This window comes from Capsicum annuum, unplaced genomic scaffold (genome assembly GCF_002878395.1).
Source record: "Capsicum annuum cultivar UCD-10X-F1 unplaced genomic scaffold, UCD10Xv1.1 ctg4391, whole genome shotgun sequence".
NCBI lineage: Eukaryota > Viridiplantae > Streptophyta > Magnoliopsida > Solanales > Solanaceae > Capsicum > Capsicum annuum.
In genome coordinates this window covers 109,574-131,937 of record NW_025851418.1, presented here as the reverse complement: position 1 = coordinate 131,937, position 22,364 = coordinate 109,574, and positions in this window count along the sequence as shown.

Genomic DNA, 22,364 nt, shown 5'->3' with positions numbered 1-22,364 from the left:
GGGTTTTTGATGGATGGAAATTGTGAGAAAAGATCATATGATATTTGTAGTGGCCCTAAATTCTGATGTTTGCATGGTTTAAGAGGCTTGGAAAAAGTCCAAAGTGCCCTAGGTGACTTCTGTACGAATTTGGAAAATTGAACTGGGAACCTAATTTTATGGGCCACCGCGACGCACCACTATCACGGTGGCTCATTCAAAATTGACAAATGGGAATCTGGGAGTCGCCGCGACACAAAGCCATTGCATTATCCCACTGGTTGGGACCTGGAAATTCAGTGCGATGTATCACAATTGCATTGGGCCACTGGAAATTGACTATTGGAAAATTGGGCTCCTCCGCAATGCGCCACTATCCCGAAGTTCCACAGGAATTTGACAATTGTCAAATAAACTCTCTCCGCGATGCGCCAAACACTTAAATGATGTTTTTTACGACTAGAACTTAAATTAGCCATAACTTCTTGCCCGGGTATCGGATTTGGGTGAATCTTGTATCGACAAAATTATTATCAAATTTCCCATGTGATAAAAATTTAAAATTAGGGAAATTCTGTTTGGTTAACACAATACTCACTTAGGAAGTCACTTCTCAATCTTTTAGGGCCGGAATTACACCTCACTTGACATGCTCTAAGGTTTATTCTATGAGAGACTTTTGCGGGGTCTTACAATATTTCCCCTTTGGAAACATTCACCCTCGAATGTTGCTAGTTAGACTAAGAACATAAGACAAACTAAGTACACATAGCTAAAGCAATTTGCTAAACAGGCTCAGAATATTTCTAAACTTAAATGCCTAGGAAATTACAAGAACTCACGTAAGAATAGATACATAGCTGCACTTTAGATTAGAAGGGCTGAATTAAGGAAGAAAACTACCTTTGTCTTGACCTAAACTCGTGGAGAAGAGGTGTGGGTACTTGGATTGCATGTCTACTTCTGCCTCCCAAGTAGCTCCCTCAACTGACTGGTTCCGCCACAAAACTTTGACCAAGGGAACCTCTTTGATCCTCAATCTACGGATCTGAAAGTCTAGAATCTCAATAGGGATCTCATCGAATGAAAGACTGTTCTGAATATCAACACTCTCAGAAGAATCTACTACCACAGAATCAACAATGTGCTTCTTAAGCATGGAGACATAAAACAAAGGATAAAAGGCAGATAACTTTGCCGGCAGCTCAACCTCATAGGCTAGTTTACCAACAAAGCTCAACACTCTATACGGGCCAACATAACAAGGACTAATCTTTCCTTTTTACCAAACCTCTTCATCCCTTTCATGGGTGAAATCTTCAAGTACACCAAATAACCCACTTCAAACTCAAGATCTCTTCTCCTTATATCTGCATATGACTTTTGAAGACTCTGAGTTGCATTTAATCACTCTCTAATCAACTTAACTTTCTCCATATCTTCAAATAATGTATCAGGCCTAATCATGGAAGCTTCACCCACTTCAAACCAACCTATGGGTGATCTACATCTTCTACCATACAAGGCCTCAAATGGATCCATCTCGATGCTAGCATGGTAACTATTGTTATAGGAAAACTCTATCAATGGAAAATGCTCATCCCAACTACCTTTGAAATCAAGTGCACATGCCCTCAACATATTTTTTAGGGTCTGAATGGTCCTCTCAGCCTAACCATTTATATGTGGATGAAAACTAGAACTCAAATGAACTTGGGTGCCAAGACCCTACTAAAACAATCTCCAAAACTGAGAAGTGAACTTAGTACCCCTATCTGAGATGATAGACAAGGGAACTCCATGCAACCTGACCAACTCGCAAATATAAAATCTAGCATAATCCTCAGGTGTATAAGATGTATGCATAGGTAGGAAATGCACTGACTTAGTCAATCTATCTACAACAACCCAAATAGAATTATGATGACGTCGTGAAAGAGGTAAACCAGTCACAAAATCCATATTCTCCTTTTCCCACATCTAAGTGGGAATACCAAACTCTTGCATCACACCACCAGGTCCTTGGTGATCTATCTTAACCTGTTGGCATATTGGACACTATTCTATAAACCCAGCTATATCCTACCTCATACCACTCCACCAATATATTTTCTACAAGTCGCAGTACATCATGGTAGTGCCAGGATGAATAGAATATCTCGACCCATGCACTTCAGCCATAATTCTCTGCCTTAGATCATCAACACAAGGAACACACAATCTAACTTGCCATCTTATCATACCATCTCCACCCTTGGGAGAAGACCTCTACCTTTTGGTCCTTAACTGACTCTTTCAGTCCGACCAAACTAGGATCTCTATCGTGCTTCTCCTTCACTTCCACAACTAAAGAGGATTCGGAACTGCTTTGCACCAAAGTACTTCCCTCAATTAAATAAAGCAACCTAACACCCAATCTATCCAGAAAATGCACATCACGAGCTAACTCTTTCTTACCTTCCTCTACATGAGCAATACTACCCATAGACAATCTACTAAGGGCATCCGCCATTACTTTGGCCTTGCTCGAATGATACAACACACTTATGTCATAGTCTTTTAACAACTCTAACCACCTCATCTTCCTAAGATTCAACTACCTATGATTAAACACATAAAAAAGGCTCTTATGATCAGTAAACACATCCATATGAACACCATAAAGAAGTGTCTCCAGATTTTCAAAGTAAAGACCACAGCGGTTAACTCAAGATCATGGGTTGGGTAATTCTTCTCATGCAGCTTTAACTGTCTAGAGGCATAGGCTATAACCTTACCTCTTTACATCAATACACAACCTAAACCAATTGTAGAGGCATCACAATACACCACAAAGCCATCTATACCATCAGGCAAAGTCAACACAGGGGCTGAAGTAAGTTGAGTCTTCAACTCCTGAAAACTCTTCTCATAGGAATCTAACCACTAAAACTTAACTTTCTTTTGGGTCAACAGGGTCATGAGAGATGCAATAGAGAAGAAACCTTCAACAAAACGGCGGCAGTAGACTACTAGAACTAAGAAACTTATAAAACTAGACAGAGAGATAGATCTAGGATAATTTCTTATAGCTTCTGTATTTTGGGGATCAACTCTAATACCTTCGGCTGAAACAACATGACAAAGTAAGGCTACTAACTTTAGTCAAAATTCACACTTACTGAATTTGGCGAAAAACTGGTGACCTCTAAGAGTTTGCAAGACAATTCTAAGGTGATCTTCATGATCATGCTCACTGTGGGAGAAGACAAGGATGTCATCTATGAACACTATCATAAACATATCAAGATATTGCTTGAACACTCAATTTATGAGGTCAATAAAAGCTGCTGGGGCATTGGTTAGTCCAAAATACATGACTAGAAACTCAAAGTGACCATAGCGGGTTTAGAAGGATATCTTTGGAATATCACATTCCCTCACTTTAAGTTGATGATAGCCAGATCTAAGGTCTATCTTGGAGAAATAACTTGCACCTCACAACTGATCAAATAGGTCATCAACTCTTGGAATGTATTTTTGACTGTGACCTTGTTAAGCTAATGATAGTTAATGCACATACATAAATAACTATCAATCTTCCCCACGAATAGAATAGGTGCACCCCAAGGAGAAATACTGGGCCCTATGAAACCTCTGTCTAAAAGATCTTTGAGTTGCTCTTTTAACTCCTTAAGCTCAGCAGGTGCCATATGGTATGCTGGAAATAAAATGGGACAAGTGTCGGGAAGAAGGTTAATCCTGAACTATATCTCTCTATCGGGAGGTCCCCTGGGATATATTCCGGAAAAACATCTGGAAACTCATTAACAATATCGACTAACTAAATAGTTAGAGCCTCGGACTTAGTTTCTTTGCCTCTAACTAGGTGAAAGATACAACCCTTGGATATTAGCTTTTTGGCTTTGAGATAGGAGATAAAATCACTCTTGGGAGATACCGAACTCCCGGACCACTCAAGAACTTGATCATAAAGAAAGTAAAACTTGACCACATGGGTACGATAGTCTATAGATGCATAACAAGAATAAAGCCAATCCATACCCAGAATAAGGTCAAAATACACCATGCCTAACTCTATCAAATCAGCAAGTACAACTCTATGCAGAACAGTAACAGGACAATCTCTAAACACTTGTTTAGCAATAATTGACTCCCCTACTGGTGTGGAGACTAGGAAAGGCTTAGGAATCTTTTTGGGACTTATTTTGAAATTCACAGCCACAAGTGGGGTCACATAAGAGAGACTTGACCCAGAGTCCAAAAACACACAAACATCAAAACAAAATATGCAGTGCATACCAGTAACAACATCAGGAGAGTCCTCCTGCTCCTGATTGGATAGTAAGGCATAGAATCTATTCTGGCATTGACTGCTAGCAATGCTAGATAAAGCGCCCTGAATAGGGGTGGGTCGAAGGACAGGAGCTGGTGTACTAGTAGTCTGTGCCTGAGGTCAGGCATCTCTGTCCCCTGCCTAGCATGCAGACAATCTCTATGTCTATGGCCCTGCTTGCCACAACCAAGAAAACCCCTCAAATCTGTGAAACACTCACCGGGATGATCCCTACAACACTTAGCATAAGGAGGATAATGGGGCCTGTTACTAACACTATTCTGTGACTAAGATATAAAAGACCTAATCATTTGCTCCTGCCTATCTCTAGGCATGGCAAAAATAGCTGATGAAGGTGCTGGAATAGATGAACTTCTCTAAAACTAAGGGTGGTTTCCTCCATGGAACCTTAGCTGACTATAGTCATGCTGCTCAGATCCAGCCCTCTTGTTACCCCTTATTCTATATCTCTCTCTCATTTTATCCATCTTTATCTATTGTGCATGCATCATCAGCCTAGACAGATCCATATCCCTATTTAGCATCGCAGTCCTACACTCTTTCAGCACTAAACCAAAAAAAACTGTTACGAACTTGCTTATACTAGCTCGGGTGTCAGAAATCAAATCAGGAGCATACTTGGCCAATTGGTTGAAGTTTAAGAAGTACTCCTTAAAAGTCATGGAGCCCTGCCTCAAGTTTATAAACTCCTCAATCTTTGCATCCCTCATCTCAAGCAGAAAGAACTTGTCCAAGAATGCAACTTGGAACACCTGCCAAGTCATAGGAGCGGCATCCTCATCTCTACTCTTTCTCCACGATACAACCCAGTCATAAGCTATGTACTTCAACCTGTAAGAAGCAAACTTATCACATTCTTCCTCTAAAATATGCATCACCTATATGATCTTTCTCACCTCCTCAAGTTACAACTGTGGGTCCTCATCTTCCTTGGACCCATAAAACTCTAGCGGATTCATTCGCATGAAATCACAGATCCTAGAAGCAGTTACATCACCTCCCTACTAATTTTCAACTGCTTTCTGGTTATTGGCTCGAACATTAGTGGTGACTACTTGGGCTAACGCCGGAAAGGCCACCCGAAACTTAGAAAGAGACACAGTCTCATTCAAAGGATCAACAGGTTAGGGTTTCTCATTATCATCTCTGTGGGCATTCGCTGTACAAAGAGGAATTTTTTGAAATAGAAGAGCATGAATAATTAGATGAGAGGGACGACTATAGGCATGATAAAATCTAAAAGAAAGAAGCAACTTTTCCTAAAATGACTTGTAGTCTCTTGCTCATAGATGCGGTGCGCTACACACCGATGATCAAGATTTTACTCAACGTGGCTAGTCAAACACACTAGGACTCTTTGAAACCTTAGGCTCTGATATCAAGTTAGTAACGCCCCGAAAATGGGTCTCGAGATGTCACACAGTTCTTAGGGATATAAGTAGCCCCAATCTAACCCTTTGAGCCTATCACTTCTCATAATAACTCATTCATGAAGAAATATACAAAACACTGGCACTGTTATATCAAACAAAAGAAAAGACAAATGTAATACTCGGTCCAAACAACCATAATACTGGAAATCTCAACATAACCACAGTCTGACAACTAGTCTGACAAGGCCTCTACTTATCCATAAACTAGAGAGCTATTGTAATGGTCCCCAACTGACTCAAAATAAACTGAATGTAATGACATAAACACTCAAGTATTGAAATATCTGAAGATAGGCCCTCAAACCATGATGTCTCACCACTGGAGAAATATAGACAAAACTTACTCGAGAATCATTGACGAGGCTAGGATTGAGCACCTGAACCTACATTACAAGACAGTGTAGCATATAGACGTATATGTCGATTAGCACTTGGGAATGTACCAAGTATATGGGGGTTTATGCATTTACATATTACAATATCAATACTCTTTAATCAAATAATGCATGCAAATAGGAATGACTCAAATAGCTTGAATAAGTATAAAATATAAAGCTCATAAATCATGTACAATGAAAGATGTAACATAAATTGCGTGTGTCATTATAATTTGGGTTTTAAATTTGTACTCTTGTCTTATTCTCACTACTTATAGGCTAAAGGAAACTTTAAACAATACTTTCAACTCATGCATATATCTCATGGGGAGTAAAACTTCTTTAATGCTCAAGAACTTATAACACTTTTGAACTCAAACACTTGAACTCGGAATCATATAACTTTGATTTGAAAATCGGTGATCAACTCAAATTAGTAGAGAAAACTAGTTCCTTCTTTGGAAAATACTCAAAAGATTTCATTAATTTTAGAAAATATCTCATCCCAAACTTTAGGGAAAACATTCTATCTCACTGGAAAATACCTTTGTTTTAGGGAGGTTCTCTTAACTGACGTAAACCATGTAAGCTACATAGAGTCCAACTTCTCGTACTCCTAAGAAAGAAACCTCACTTTGGGGAGATGCACCATACTCTTGCCAAGGAGTATAATCTAAACTCATTGATCACTTATCTCGGCCTTGGGACCAATCATCACAGCCTCAGGCCTAAAATCTCAAACCTATGGTGGCACGTAGTTCTGGGGTAAGAAACTGTGATAACTTACCCAACTTGGTGGTAAATACTACTCCCTTAAGTTTATCTCACTCATATCATAGAAATCAACTTTCAAAATATCTCATGGTTCATAAGAACACAACAATCAAATCTGTAATCTTAGGTGGTAAAGTAGATTTCAAAACTCTATGACCATTAGGTCAAAATATTTCTCAATAATCTTAAAATACTCAAATTATGGGTGCTTACAACACAATAGTTCATGAAATTGCAAGTCTCAAGTAGGGCTTAATGACTCAAATTCAATCTCAAGTTAAAACTCATCATAATGCATAATAGATACCATATATATTCATAATTCATATTGAGATCTAGAAGTTACAACAATTTGTCTCAAAGTATCAATATACTCATATACTTCAATATTTCAAACATTGCAACTATTAACTTCTCAAGGATTAAAATGATAGGGTATAAACCCAACTTTAATTTCATAAGAAAACATGTAAAAATCATGCCATTAGACTCTTAATTCATGGGTAACATCAAAAGCTTGCAACCAATAACAATGGGTGAAAAACCCCAATTAAATTTCATATAAAATCTTATAAATTGCAGAATAGTTTAAATAAGCCTTTGGGCACAAGAGTGAAAGGATTACCCTTGTTCAATACCCCACATACCTTGAAATAGAATCTTTGAATGAATTCTCGCTTTTGTGACTCTATTCGTACCCTTGAATATGGGTTCTTGAAGCCTTTGACTTAAGAACCTTGAATCTTGACTCAATTTAGAAAATCTATGGGGAATCCTTGAGATTCCTAGAAGAGGATCTAGATACTTAGGGTTTTTGGTTGAGGCAAATTGTGAGAAAATCACCTATGATGCTTGTAGTGGCCCTAAATTCTTATGTTTGCACAGTTTAAGAGGCTTGGAAAAAGTTTAAAGTGCCCATTTTGACTTCTGTACGAAGCTGAAAAATTAGACTGGGAACCCGATTTTATGGGCCACCGCAATATACCACTATCACGGTGGCTCACTGTCAATTGATAAATGGGAATCTGGGAGTCACCGCGACATGGAGCCATAGTGTTTTCCCACTTGTTGGTACCTGGAACTTCAGCGTGACACGTCACAATTGCGCTAGGTCACTTGAAATTGACTATTGGGAAATTGGGGTCCTCCACGACGTGCCACTACCACAGAATTCCACTGGAATTTGAAAATTATCAAATAGACCCTCTCCGCGATGCGCCAAGCACTAAAATTATGTTGTTTTACTGCTAGGAGTTAAATTAGGAATAACCTCTTGCCTGGGTATTGGATTTGGGATAATCTTATATTGAAGAAAAGCTTATCAAATTTTCCATGTGAAAAAAAGTTGAAACTAGGAAAATGCTATATGGTTAACACGATACTCACTTAGGAAGTCACTTCTCTATCACTTAGGGCCAGAATTATACCTCACTTGACACGCCCTAAGGCAAATTCTATGATAGAACTTTATGGGGTCTTACAGGATGCTGAACTCCTGCAATGTATTACTAGGCCTTTAGTGTTCAACCTTAACTTACTGTTAGCTAGAACTACAAACTTTGCAATATCCCTCTTCATAAAACTCCACCAATAGATTTCCCATAAATTGTGATACATCTTATGGGATCTTAGGTGAATGGAGTAACCCGCACCATGAACTTTTGCTTAAATTCATTTTCTCTAACCATCAACACATGACACACACAACCTACCCTGACATTGAAACACACCATCTCCCTTTTAGGAGAAAACTCCTATCTTTTGATCTCTAACTAATTCCGTCAACTTAACCAAAATGGAATCTCTATCTTGTTTTTATTTCACTTCGACAACTATAGAAGATTCCACACCATTCTAATCCCATATACTATCCTCAGCTGAATCAAATAATCGAACATCTAATCTAGCAAGCTGATGAACCTCTCTGACTAACTTACTCTTATCATTCTCAACATGAGCTACACTACCTATAGACAATCTACTAAGGTCGTCTGCCACTATATTGGCCTTGCCTTGATGATACAGTACGCTTATATCATAATCTTTTAACAACTCAAGCCACCTTCTCTGACAAAGATTTAAATCCTTCAACGAAAACACATACTGCTAACTTTTGTGGTCAGTAAACACATCAACGTGAACCCCATAAAGATAGTGCCTCCATATGTTAAAGGCAAACACAACAACTGCAAATGCAAGATCATACGTAGGATAATTCTTCTCATGGGTTTTAAACAATCTAGAGGCATAGGTGATAACCATACCTCTCTATATCAAAATACAACCAAGACCAAGTCAACAAGCATCACAGTAAACAACAAACCTTTCTGAACCATTTAGAAAAGTCAAGACTAAGGGCTAAAGTGAGTCGAGTCTTCAACTCCTGAAAACTCTTTTTACAAAAATCTGACCGCTGAAACTTGACTTTATTTTGAGTCAATCAAGACGTAGGGATGTAATAGAACAGAACCCTTTAATAAACCATCTGTAATAACAAGCCAAACCCAAAAAACTCATAGTATCTGATGGAGAGATGGGTCTAGTCCAATTTCTCACTTCTTAGGTCTTTTAAGGTGCAACTCTAATGCCATTATCGAAAATAATATGGCCAAGGAAAGTTACTGATATTAGTCAAAACTCACACTTACTAAATTTGGCAAACAACTGATGGGCTGTAAAAGTCTGTAATAAAATTCTTAGATGATCTGCATGATCGTTTTCACTACATTAATAGATAAGAATAACATCAATAAAGACTATGATTAACATTTCCAAGTACTTCTTTAACACGTTGGTCATCAAGTCGGTAAAAGCTACAGGGGCATTTGTTAGTCCAAAAGACATAATAAGGAATTCAAAGTAACCATACCAAGTTCTAAAGGCTGTCTTTGAAATGTCACATTCTGACTCTGAGCTAATAATAACCGAATCTGAGGTCTATCTTAGAGAAATAACTGGAACCCTAAAGTTGGTCAAACAAGTCATCAATCCTGGGGGAAGGATACATATTCTTGGTTGTTACTTTGTTCAACTAATGGTACTCGATGCATATTGTAAAAGAATCATCTTTCTTATGCACGAATAGGACTGGAGCGACCCACGGGGAAATATTGGGTCTGATGAATCCCTTATTTAAGAGATCTTTCAACAATTCTTTAAACTCTTTGAGATAAGCTGGAGCCATTTAGTAGGGGGAAATAAAGATACGCTGGGAATCAGGATGGAGATCTATTTCGAAGTCTATTTCCCTTTTGGGAGAAATGCTGGGAAGATCTTCAGGGACAATGTTTAGTAATTCCCTTACTGCTAAAAGTGACTCAATACTTGGAGTCTCAGAACTAGATTCTTTGACAGCAAAAAGATGGCAAATACACCCCTTAGATATCATTTGTCTGATTTTAAGATATGAAACAAGCTGTCCCCTAAGCACTGAAGTACTACCCCTCTATTCAATAATTGGTTCATTAGGAAACTAAAATTGAACGACTCTATTTCTACAGCCAACTGAAGTATAACATGAGCGAAGTCAATCCTTATTGAGAATGTCATCAAAATCTATCATCTCTAACTCCACAAGATCAACTGAAGTGATTTTCTGGGATATTGTGACAAGGTAATTTATGTATACCCATCTGGATATGATCAATTTACACACTGGGGTAGATACTATGAAAGGCTTTATTAATGTTTCTTGGTTAACACAAAAATTAACAACTATATAGAGGGTTACAAAAGAAAGTGAGGCTCTGGTGTCTTGTAAAACATACACATGAAGATTAAAAACAAGTAACGTACCCGTAACCACATTAGGAGAGATTTTTAATCCTGTCAGGTTTGAAGTACATATAGACTATTAGGGCACTATCCACGAGTGGCATTGGATATAGCACCCTGTTGAGTCAGGCGACTTATTGGAGCTGATGACAGACTGGATGGCCCTATTGGCGCCAATCCTTTCCCTCATGAGAAACTATTAGACACTCTCTAACCTTGTGACTGGCTTACCATACGCAAAACATACATCACTACCAGCCTTGCACATACTCAGATGATTCCAACTATACTTCTCACAGAGAGGAATAGTACGACCACTGTTCATACTACCCTGAGATTTAGATCCTGGCGTCCTATCCCGACAATAATTTTTTAATTTTAGCACTGGCGCACTAGCTGAAGATGGAGCCGGGGCTAAAAATTTCTGACGGAACTAAGAATGCTTACAACCTTCTAACCTGAACTAGGAAAAGTTAAAGCTACCTATTGTGGCTCTCTTATTCTATCCCTTTTTCTCCTTAAGCTTTAGTTCCTCAAACTCAGCATGAGCCATAATACTAGATAAGTCTATCTCCTTAATTAACATAACAGTCCTACATTCCTTGACCACATTGTCAGCTATACTAGAAACAAACTTACTAATTCTATACCTATTATCATCCACCATTAAAGGAGCATACCTCACCAACTGAGTAAACTAAAGTGAGTATTCCTTCACAATCATACTACCTTGTTTCAAGTTAATGATCTCTAGCACCTTGGCTTTCCTCAATTCTAATGGAAAGAACCTATCAAAGAATGTTGTGGCAAACACCTCTCACTCTACAGCCCTGCCTCAGCACCCCTATTATAATTCCACTACTTATATCACGTGTGAGATACATCCTGCAACTAATATGTAGCCAAATCGGCACTCTCACTTGATATGAAATCCATAATATCTATAACATTCTAAACCAAATCAAGAAACTCCTGCAGATCTTTCTTAGACTTTGATCGCAAAAACAAAGGGAGATTCATTCAGGTGAAATCCTGAATCCTAACTTCAGTTGTATTTTATACTAGATTAGCTTAGGCAACAGCATGCTAGTCGCGACAATGGTGCTTAGAATCATAAGTGAACACAAGCTAACCTATAAGCTGGTACTTTCTGTGAACACTGAATAAACTGGCAATAAAACATATATGTGGAAGACAAAATAATAAAGCAAAAATAAATCTAAAAACTAAAAGAATGATTAAATCACGTTTGTGAAAATCTAATAACACTACTGAAAATGTTACTGATAATACTGATAAATTGACTAACTGTCTAACTGACTGTCTGAATATCTGAAAGCCTCTAGACGGACTGAGGAGTTGATGGGACAAGTCCTAACTAACTCTAACTGACTAACTATTAAATATGGAAATAACTAATTAAATATACTAAGTCCTTGGTATATGAGAAATCACCACTGCTACTGTTACTGAAGCGCTTGACTATCTATGTATAGTCAGGAAACTAAGCATTTGAACCTATGATAATGAGATATCATAATGCAAAGAAAAGTATGCGATCAGTACTTTGAATGTACTAGTATATAAGACGAGGTTAGGATAATATACATAGGTTCTGTACATATGAAATATAGAATAACTGAATAGCATGAGATAATAACTCTAAAATAATCTGTAAACTGAAATACTGAAATCTAATAACTAAAAGACTGGTAATCTATATGCTTTGGTCAAGAAAACCTGAACTAAATTCTAGACTTAATACTGCACTAAGATTATAGGAGGTATCATATAACGGACATGCCCAAATTTGAGCTAATCAAGGTCAAACCTATAACCCAGTTGGAAGGGTGTTAGTATCATGCCACGGTTACTAACAATAGTTGTGTGCATCTACTAATCTGATGTCCCAAAGGACTAGGGAGTAAGTCCTAAACTAGAGGGTAACCCCTAAGAGAGTGTCACTCTTAAACTGGCGGGTGACATCTCATAATCTTATGCTGGATACATAGTTCGTAAACTTAGGGATTGCTGCTAAGGACTCAGTCCTAACTAACGGTTGAGCCCCCATCCCTAGGTTTGTTGGATACTAAATCCTACTCCCAACTGAAGGACACTGATTACTTATCTGACTAAGTTTAACTGAACCAACAATGATTATGATAACTGACTGAATGACAATGCTCATGGTTTATCTGAAATCAATTTGAAATTTCTAAAATTATGTAAACAACTAGGTACAGGTGTTCATAATCCACCAGCACTGAATGACTAAAACAATAAAGACATATAAAAGCTTTGAAAAACCATAATAGGAAATCATTATTCAAGATCCATCACTTCGGAATTTCATCAAACACATGGAGATTAAGACTTTAACATGGGGATGTTTTTAAACATGATAAGATAGCATGATTACATTAACAAACCATAAATTAATGGTTTATCCTGAATTGCATGAACATGATATGGTAACTACAACATTAAAAACATACTATAATCCATTCCACTTGAAAACAATTATAATCTTAACTTGAAACTGATGGAGATAGATCAACATAATCATGTAGAAACTCATAATTTGAATTCAAAAAGGGTTCTTGGACTCCATGTGTAAAAAAGGCCATGGATGAACATCACAGATACCTTAAACCCTTAAGATTTAAAGAGAAACACCAATCTTGATGCTTTATTGAAGGTTCTTGGATTAGGGAACTTGAATTCTTGATTTTTTTTGTCGAGAAAGTAATGGAATTTGATGTTCTTGGGAGGTGAATAGGTTTTTTTTAGAGGAGAATTATGGAGGATGGGAAAATAAACTCCTAACTGACGTTATAATTTGTGAATTAATGAATTGAATTGAGGGGAAAACACATAACTGCCTCTCAGGGAATAAAATTCATAACTAGAATGTGGTTTACAAGGTCACAATAATGCGATGAGGGTTCCATCACTATTACCACTGTGATGTGGCCCTATCGCGATGAGCTGGTACAATCGTTATTCAAACATGACCCAATCTTCATTCAAAAATCCAAATCTTCTCCAAGACTTACTCCTTGCACCCTCAAACATGAATTAACTCTAAAACCAACATCTCAGGGTTGGAAAGACCATAAAAATCCTCGAAGGTAAGAGGTTTTAAAGATGACTAAGTCTACAACACTTAGTGAATTTTTTAGGATTTAAGCCTCTCATACATGTAGCTAGGAGCTGAACTGCGCTAAGAATAATATGGGTTGTTACAGAAAAATAATATCCAACTATTTACAACCAAAACCCCTAACAGACAATTCCAAACCAAATAATACCCATTAATAAATCATGAAAACCATTCATTAAAACATGAATTTAGTTAAACTAATAATGAGGGTGGAGTAACATTCCTTAGATACCAAAAAATATTGAGAGAAACCACCATTGAAAGACTTAATTGACCACCTTGAAGGAAACTCTAAACTTTTCTTAATCTAAGATCTTGAGAGAGATTTGAGAGTGTTTCTAATGTTTTTGATTTAGAATAATAGGTTAAATGATGTACCAAAAGTGTTTTAAGTCATGGGGTCGTAAGGGGTTAAGACGAAAAATGTCTCGAGTGCCCTCAACTGAAACTATATAAATTCCCGCTGGAGGGTATGACTACACTACCCAAACCGTACCCTAACATATAAGTGGTATCAACCACTCGTACCTAAGGCTGTAACTTAACCTCCAACATTGACGAACATACGACCACAGAACCATACCCTAGAACCATACCATAGGCTAAATAGAATCTTCTAGACTAGACATAGGATATCATAAAATTGGCACTATACTTTTAGTACCCTAACATATGACTAGTATGATGTCCATTCATACCTTGGACAGAAACCAACCAAACCTCACTGATCAATATACAGGTTGAGGTAGTACCCTATCATATGACAAGTATCCCCAATTGAATGATTTCCAAAAGCTCAAACTCAAGGAATTTTGAAAGAATCAAAACCCAGAGTGTTTTAATCTCACAAATAGTAGGGATAATATACGGATGCATGTTCTACAAAATATAATTTTACAATTATATAACATTTAATATTACAGTAGTATTATTGCATAATAAAAAATAAGTTCATACCTTGGCAATTTTTTCCTTATATTTAAATGAATCGCCTTTGATTATCTTATCACTTTTTGTAGTATGCTATCTGAGGATGCAGGGAATGGGAAAAGGCTCATCCATTGATTTTTCAGCATATTTTCTAAGGTGAGGTAAGGCATCATATATCAAAATCTATAATTAATATAGTAGTAAAAAATAAATCAGATTCTATCATAGAGTATAAATATAACAAGAATCTATGATAAACTGGCTACAGGGTTGATAGTAGACACTATAAATTCCCAAGGAAATTCGAATAGAGCATAAGATGTCTTTTGCTTCTCGTCAAACACTTCCTCTACTTTTTAAGGTTAGTTTTATTCTTTAAATAATCCATGGTCAATTGAAATGACTCTTTTCCCCATGGATAACTCTTGATGAAACTCAAAGAATCCACCATCTGAATTACTTTTGTATTGACAACCTTCGGCAAATCTATTGCGAGAAACATGGTATGAAAGAGACATAGTAAACAAAACTTACATAGTTGGTCCTTATTCAACTTATTCCCTCTAATCAATTGTAACAAGTTGGTTGACGTAATATTTTTTTTGTCACCTTAAAGAAAAATTGTTCCCCTTTCTCTAACACCTTCTTTAATTTTGATTCACTGGGGTATGATGAGTAGTTCACCCCCGTGATCAAATAACACTCCTTGAAGTCAAAACAAGTTGGCTTATTGTTCACAAAAAAACCACATCTCATGAAGTATCTTATATTTCTTATCAAGTCACAACAACTAATTATTGACCATCTATCCATTGAATTTAAAATGTTGCTCCATATTTCTCAAGTGTCCAAAACAGGAATACTTGAATCTCTTATTCAAATCTTGGTCAACAAGAATTTTCTTAAATTCTTGGAATGTAGTCATCCTAGATTTACTCGATGTCTTCGTCGGGAAAGTCTGATCTTATCCATCAAAGTTCGAAGGTCATACCGTTTCACAGAAATGTACCTTGAAAAAATAACACGGGTAAGGGATCATTATACCCATAAACACTATTTTTTCACTACCCTCACTCATTTCACTATCATCACTACCACTATATTTAGCAACAAACTACACCCATCGAACTATCTTTTTAGCTCCTTTATTGTCTTCGAATTTGACTCTGACTCTTCCACTTTATTTTTTCCTTTTAGCGGTATTTTAAATTACCTCACTTCTTCTTTTTCTACCACTAGAAGTAGAACTAGACGCGGTACCAATCATTTATTTAACACTAACTCTAGCTTTACCAATTTTTAGAATCCACTCCTAACAACAATTTTGTCATTGTCAATTCATAGACCACAAGTCTACTAAAAGAAACAGTTCAATGATCAAGTGAAAAAGCCAAAATAACTAAGAATTATACCATCATTAAATTATTCACTACAAAAAATTACCATAACTGAATAAATTTTCTTCGAAAAGTATTAAAAATCCAACAATATGATTAACAAAAAAATTTTCAGTCAAATATGCCAAATCAAAACTAAACCATTTCTATGAAATCAAACTAATTAGATATAATTTTTTCATATTTTCATTATTTAATCAAACATATTTTAAAAGAATTCAATACACCTAAAAATTTACTTCAATCTAGGGCATTATTATTTCATATACCACAAGTCTACAAATAGAACATGTGAAACTCTATTCAAATAGCCAAAATAAATAGGAAATTAAGAATTGTCCCACCATTCAACACCGCAGTGCTAAAAAAAATACCAGAACCTGAACCAAAACTTCTTAACAAACATTTCAAAATCCAACAACGTGATCAACAAAAAATTCTATTAAACCTACAGAATCAAAACTGAACTATTGTTATGGATTCAAACTAATTACCTATAAAATTCTCATATCTTAACAATTTAATTAATCACATCTAAAAAAATATTGTACTACATCATTACAAAATGGATAACAAAAAAACAGCTAAAATGGATCTACAAATAATAAGATAAAGATTTTAACTTATCTTAGAATGAAAAAACGATCCCTTTGCCTTTAGAGAAGAAGGAAAAGAAAAAATGGAGCTTGAGATATATTTTTTGGAGTTAGGAGATTTGAGAAGTTGAGGATGAGAGAGAAAGAGTGTAGTTTAATATTAAAGTAAGTAGAGGATGTTAGGTGTAGTTTATTAAATTTCCAAAGTTTTGAAAATCTTGAAAAGACCCATTGGCCTACATGTGGACCCCACTTTTTCTATTTTTTGGTCCTTAAGGCTAAAAATTAAATGAAAAAGAAATTTAGTGGTAGTGGCCATTTGGCCAAATAAATTTTTAGAGTGGGCACAATGGCAATTTTTCCAAAGAATCTGACCAAAAGAAAATTAATGAAATATGTTGACCTTTATACGGGATCCCGAGATCTTCACTGACCATGGCAAACTGGAAACAATTAAGCTATAAACAAATCAGACCGATGTGAAATGTCTAAAAAAATAACTCTAAGATTTAGTTTTAGATAGGACTTCACATATTTTTTGTATGCAGTAAAGGTTTTAGGATAATAGATTATCTTGAACTATAAAATCTCTCTATCATTATGTTTTCTTTTTCCAGAATACATTGTTTTAAGAGAAGTTAGAGGCTCATAATGCAGATACTATGCTATTTTCTATATTGTATTCTTTTTCCATTTATTTAATGTTCAATTGATGCCAACAGTTTCATAAATGTTTCACCATAAGGTCAATTATTCTTTGTGCCCTTAAACCTTCCATAGTTATTTAACTCTACCTTTAAACAGTAAATAGTTTTGAGACCAGCATGGACCTAGGGTAATTGAGGTATTATTTTTCCCTAAAAATATTTCTTTATGCTAACTTGTTGGGCTTAATTTCTATGGGGAATTGCATCATAATCATGGACAACAATAAATCACAATTAAATAAAAAACACGAAAGTGTAGTTGCCTGTAAGTTGTGAGCAGTCACCCCTTAGACCGTAAGTGAAATTGTCACTTTCGAACCAAAGAATGCTTGGTAACAACTAGAAAACACCAATTGGGGAGTGGGACCAAAAGAATTCAACGGATCCCCACAAATAATATGGATGACTACAAGGATGAAGGTTGTTTGGATGGAGTGAATAATAAGGACTTGACATTAGATTAAATGGTGAGGATTTTGATTGCTTAATAGAATGAAGTAATGATGCACCATAAGTAAAAAAATCATCACATAACAAAACTTCAACAAATGGCGAGTTTCCATAATCTGACTCTGGATGCTCTGACTCTACCACCAAAGATAAGTCATGCATAAATAGAAACCCAATTGAAAGTTGATACGGTCGATGGTACCAGTAGTAGTTCTATAGTTAGAAGTGTTATGTAAGATGCTTTCAACTCTAGATTTTTTTAATATTTTTTTGTTAGATCTTCCTTTATTCCTTTTATCGAATATAATAAAGCAAATCGAGCTTTAATTAGTTCTAATATGCAATGTCAATCAATTTCTCTTTCCCTCTCCAATAAATATATTGCATGAACTAGGTTGAAGTGTCTCAAATAAGTTCATGCTAGGATGGATCAGCTTCTTAGATCCCTCAGAATATGAATGGTCCCCTTAAAGAAGTACACTTAGCTGCCAATGTGTCAATTCTACTTTGGTATTGATCCCTAAGAGTTTCAAAATACCATATATTCCCCTCATACATTGGAATGATAAACTAATATGAGAACATAATGGTAAACACTATAACAATTATAGAGAATGATTTAAAATAAAATGAGGTTGAGATAATTTTGACAAGAAAATAGATGAAACTTTTAATAAAGGAGCTTTTACATGGTATAGTCTTTTGAGTTAATATTTATTACCGTATTTATTCTTCTTGTATATTAGCTTATTAGGGCATATGCTGAGGCTTGGAAAGTATATACCTTTAAGGTATATATATTTAAGATAACATAAGGAATTATAGGACTTCTTTGAGAATTCGTATTGACACTCTAAAGGGATTAAATATTACAATTAATAGTTCTTGAAGAATAGAAAGTAGAGGCCTTAATTAACGGGCAAACTCACTCAACTAAGGATGCATCTCAAAAGGTGTACAAGAATATGATTGAGTTCACCTCATTGACTTAAGGGAATGTGGAAAGTCAATATATGTCAAAGATTTGAGTTGAGGATGACTAGGTTAACTCAATAATGATTTCTAAGTTAACCAATTAGAGTTGGTTATAAGAAGCACATTCAACGAATTTTGATTTGAAATGAAAATGAGGTTGACTTTGACCTTACACTATATTAAGGAGGTTGTTTCTAGAAATGAACTCCAAGCAATAATAGGATAGTTGAGGTTATCAATAATTAAAATACTTAGCTCAGATAGATATGTAGGGGTAGATGCAAGAATAAAGGTATGTAAGAGAGAGAACCAATAGTACACCTTTGGTAACTAGTAATGGATACAAAATCACCATAACATTCAGAGTACAACTTCAATGTAAGTATCTTGGGGTTTGTCTATGCAAGGGTTGTTATTAATAAGGTAAGACGGCATAGAGGAATCTAGTAAGACTATAAGAGTTTACCAAAACTTTTTATATGAATTTCATGTTCACAAAACTAGGGACTACAAATATTTATGAGAAGAGGTAGTTTGGTTGCTTCAAAATTTGGAAACCTAACATAATTTTTGAGTGAAAAGTGCCAAGAACAATTATTAAAAGGTGTGGGGGAGATGTGAAAACCTTGCCTTCTTCTCTAATTTATACTACAAGAATGATATTCTATTGGAAAAAAGTGAACTATTTAACATTATTGGTGGACAAAATTACAAAGGTATTAAAAACATGTAATAAAAAAATATTGGAGGTTCCCAACTTTAATGATACGATCACTTCCATTGATATAAATATATATCACCACTCATTCCATTATCATGCACTAGTAATTTCATTAAAGATTTAGATAACATAGTAAACATGTTGTAATTAATTTCTGTAGATCTTACATTATTATGTTTTAATTGCTCAAATAAATATAATGGATAATACAACTTGGGAAACTAATTTATTAGTCATCTTCAATATGTTAAGGACAATTACTTGAGGTGAGATCAAATTACTAACATATGTCAAGGGCAAAGTGAAGTAAACCTTGTTTGATGTAATGGATGGAGATATTCATAGCATTAGAATATTACCTTCAATCTTCCATCAAGTTTGTAAGTTACCAACTCCATATGTCATTAAAAATATTCATAGGCAACAACCTTCCATATAAGAGCTGTTGTCAATAATGGGTAAACATGCTGAAAGAACTATTAATAGCAATCATAGTAACTAGAGTCCCCTCTAGATCACGGTCCGAAATTGGGAGATCCAGAGTAAGGTAGTGAGCCTGTAAAGGGAGAAAAGAAAAGGATCATTTATGAAAATACTTAATGGTGTTGAAAAATATGGATTTCATGAAATCAATAGTAAAGGAGATCGTAAAAGTCATTTTTTTCATTGATTTTCCATAAACAAAGTATATCTAGGTATAGGGCTAACTCACAAACTTAGGGAAAAACTTATTGAATTTCTTAAAGTTGATGCTGATTATTTTTCCAGACACATTTACATATGATTGTTATTCTTATTAAGATCATAAATCACACGTTAGTTTTAGATCATAAGTTTCCCGAAATAAGGCAATAGAAGCACCCAATCCCACCACTTTGGAATAAGTTTATTAAATAAGATATAATCAAATTACTGATCATAAGAAACTGGTACCAAAAGAAGATCAAATTCAAATGAGCATGGCTTTGGTGTGTTAATAATTCATGCCTAAAGGACTTATACCATTTTTAATACATTGATCAAATGATCAATACAATGTCCAAATATGAGAAGCTAAGTTTTCTTGAGGTGTATTTTGACTACAACTTGATAAGGATACAATTATAATACAAAGATAAGACTTTTTTCATTAGAAAATGTTGTATTATTTTTATAATCTATGTATTTTTTAATCAGGTATGTCATATCCTTATAACAAGCTTTTAAAACAAATGTTCTAAAAATATAAGTAAATCAATTGAAATGAATATTAGTGATATGTTTCTAAAGTATTTGGCTATGTTTTTCCATTTGAGTCCTTTGTATAAAATATTTGATATGTTGAGAGATTATAACATAAAGCTCAACCATGAGAAATGTGCCTTTGGTTATAGACCTAAAAAGTTCTTGGGTCTCCTCCTATCATGTCATGCATTAAAGAAAGCTTGTATGATTTCTTTGGCATAAAATTCATTTTTCTAAAAGTATAACCAATAGTATTAGGCAATGTTCATCATCCCACATAAAATGATAATTGTAGGTTCCTAATAATTGGGAAAGGTGAGATTATTAAAATAGGTATGTGTAATTGTTATTTGTAGATCAATCACAAACTCAAATATATTAAAAAGGCAAGTGTGTGGTGTTAAATTAATTTGCGCAAGGAATCAAGGAAGATTAGGATTTATTTGTAGCAAAAAGACTTATTTGACATTGTGATTATATATGAATCGAGTGTTTGTAATTGATTTCAAGTACTACTTATGAATATTAACTACATTGTATTTACATTGATGTTGATTTTAATATTATGATGTTGTGGGGTGAGTGTATAAAATAAATATTGCTATTGAGATTATGATAGTAATATTATTCAGAATGATATTGGTGGTGATGATCAGATGATATTAATGATGATTTTGAGATTATGATGAACTGATAGATGAATTTTATTTAGATGAGAAAGATATGATATGTACATCTTCTATACATACATTTTCCATTTAAATTTAAATGTACATTTATACATATATGTTGTGACGAGCCCATTGTAGAATTTGACTAAGTGAGAAAGGTTCCATGTCTACTTGTATTCATACTGATGTGAATTTATGTTTGTAGTTGGTTTTTGATTATTATAAGTTATGTTTTGATCATTGGTACTTTTGTTTGTTTACCTATTTGTATAGTGGCGAGTTGACTCGGCCAATGATGCTTATCAGTAAATAGTTGATGCATTGTGGCTACATGTGCTCTTATTTTTGTCAAGTGTAGAGTGTGTTCAAGCATTTGAGATGAGAACTTGACTCTAGCAAATATTTGTAGACTTCGATTCAATGGTTAGCACCATGATCGACAACCATTGAGTCTTCAAATTTTTATTTATGCACATTATCTTAGGACGAAGACATTCTCCTTATAAATTTATTTTTGGACAATACAATAGATAATATGTTGTATATTACTTTTTGACACTCTTAGATGTTTTTGTATAGTGACTTTATGTCTTGGGGTTGTAATAAATAGTGAAATTCCACCCTCTAATTTTTAGCAGTGATATTTGATTAAATATTGGATTTTATTTCAGTAAATCAATACTAGTGTTTAGTGACTTCTTAATATGAAATTGATGAAAACAACTTGTGAGGGGTTTGACTTAGTTGGTATAGGTTTGTTAGATGGAACTCCAACTATAGTGTTAGGATAGATGACAATCATGACCTCTTGGATTATGACAAAGATAGTACCAGAC